The following is a 2,397-nucleotide window of genomic DNA, read 5'->3' on the forward strand; positions in this document are numbered from 1 at the left end:
CTTTGAGAAAAAAACGATTGGGGAAGAAAAAAAGGCCAGCAGAGGAGGGAGGTATGCAGCCCTGGCCCACTCAGCCACACAAGGTCTGTGCTGGTGAACAGGCTGCACCCTGCCTGTTACTCATGGCTGCCTTGAGAGGCTGGTCCGGGGAGAAAGATTAGGGTCATCAAGATAAGGCAGAGAATATTCAAACTGGAAGCAAAGAGGGGCTGTTTTTCCAATAGTAAGCAATCAGGGAACAGGAGGATGTAATTTGCAGATTAGGAAAGTGAACAAAGAACATAAAATTAACTTTATAGCAAAGAGGAGCACAGTCTGTTTGAAGAAATAAACCTCCATAAAGCATTATTGTTGATAAAATCAGACTGTTGATTTAAACTAAGTAGGAAATATGACCAAATCAGGGAGACGATGGGGGCTCAGTGGAAGCTGAAGTTGAAACTTCAGGCAGGGATGGAAGGCTGGGGTGGAAGGCTAGGGTGGGCTGGAGAAGCCTACTGGGGCATCTCCGCCCTGGGGGAGAGATTTAGGACCAAAGCAAGGATGCCTGTGCTCAGGGCATAGATAGGAGGGATGTGCCTTAGCAGGATGGCCAAGCCGCCTTCACTTAGGGATTGTCTTTATTTGAAAAGTGGCATTGATTTCTAAGAACTCGTAAATAGCAAACATGCTCCTGCACACATGCATTCCCTTCCTCCCCCTTCTGTTTTTAATTCTCAAAGACCCACAAAAACTCATCTGAAACACCAGCAACTCTCTGCTTGAACGCCAGTAGTGATCTTTGTACCAAAGCAGAAAAGTCCCAACACAATGCCTTTGATCCTGAGGTGATTGGAACAGAGTTTCTGTCTGCCCCCTTTTATCATACACAAGTTGGCCAGACTAGGATAACACTCATGCAGTGGGTAGTGAGAAATTCAGTTCTGTGCTGTGAGCTGCACTTTATTTCCCTGTGCCATGCCTTCGTGGCTCCACATTGACTGGCATGAGAGACTTATTATTGTTTTTTTGCTGTCTTTGACCTGTGGAGGCAGGACTCTTCCCAAGGACTGAGGTTCAGAGAAGCATCCCTGTGTAGTAGTGCACTCAGAAGTCTTAATTTGCCTCTCCCAGTCCAATCTTCTTCCTTTCCTATCCTGCTCTGAGCCCTGGAAGCTGCCTTGGAAACCCCTCACCTTCTGGCATTTGGTAGAATGCCAGTACAGCTTATGGGAGGCACCACTAGGACACAAGTAGACTAGAGAAAGAGGGAGAGCAGAGTACTATGGCCTAGATTCCCTCCCTGCCAGCCTGCAGGCTGGCAGTGCCTTTCTTTACCAAAGTTCAGAGTGAGTTAAGGGCCCTGGCCTTGTCCCTTCAGGCACAGGGGTGTTCATAGCCCCCTTTATAGCTCCTACACTTGGATTTCTTCACCATCCTTATTTGGCTTCCCTTAAATGTGCCCTTGCATAACAGTCACTTCATTAAGCTCCCCACTAATGCTCCCATTTGAGTGTGCCATTCTTGTAGGACCTCGAAGGATACAAATAATGAGAGCTCCTATTTGGAAATCAGAAGGTGTGGGCTACAGCTGAGAACCTCTTACAAGTTGACCATGTGAACTGGGCAAGTTGCTTGTCCTTTCTGGCCTTGGTTTCTTCATTTGTGAAATGGGGATGATGGTGAGGTCATCTTTGAGTTAAAACAGGCTGTAATTCTGTTTCCACTAGAGGTGTAGTGGGCAGGGCTCTGGAGGAAAATAAACATTAGTTTCAATCCTGGTTTTTATACTTTCTAAGTGTGTGGCCTTGGCCAAGTCTCTCAATCTCTTTAAATCTGGGTTTGCATCTTCAGTAAAACATGGAAGGTAACTCTTTCCTTGCAAGTTGAGGTGGTGCTTGCTTTGGCAGCACATATACTAAAGTTGGAATGATACAGAGATTAGCATGGGCCCTGCACAAGCATGACACACAAGTTGAGGGGGAGGATTAAATAAAATTACATGTTTGAAAGCAGCTAGGATAGTTCTCATTACACAGGAGGCCTCCAATCCATGGTAGAACCTTTCTCTTCTTTCCTGGCTTTCTTGAAGGGAAAATGCCAAAGCACGAGGGAAAAGAAGTTTGTTGGCTCTGGGATTTCCATTCTTTCCACCTCTAATTCTGTTTATTTATATTTGCTTAATCTTAGCTCACAGACTCCAATTCATTTATCCCTTCCAATCTGTCTGCAGATTTCTCCCTGGAGCCATTGCTTCAAAAGGAGGGCAGGTCTGTGGTTAGCTGGAGGAAGCGAACCAGAAGGATCAGGCTCCAGGTACTATGCTACTCGGCTGACCTAGTGTTCTGACTAGGACAAGGATTTCTTTCAGCTCAGAGCTCCCTGGGACAGCTGACACATTTCAGGGACCTTACTTTT

General features: G+C 46.1%; 1 non-coding gene across 1 annotated transcript; it reads left to right on the forward strand.

The window, feature by feature from the left end:
* The first annotated feature begins 1,873 nt into the window (after nucleotides 1-1,873).
* On the forward strand, nucleotides 1,874-1,977 carry LOC112861818 (U6 spliceosomal RNA). The gene has a single exon (XR_003223710.2). It is a non-coding gene; the product is annotated as a U6 spliceosomal RNA (small nuclear RNA).
* Nucleotides 1,978-2,397: the final 420 nt, after the last annotated feature.

Source organism: Puma concolor, chromosome A1 (genome assembly GCF_028749965.1).
Source record: "Puma concolor isolate L17-30 chromosome A1, mPumCon1.1.hap2, whole genome shotgun sequence".
NCBI classification, from domain to species: domain Eukaryota; kingdom Metazoa; phylum Chordata; class Mammalia; order Carnivora; family Felidae; genus Puma; species Puma concolor.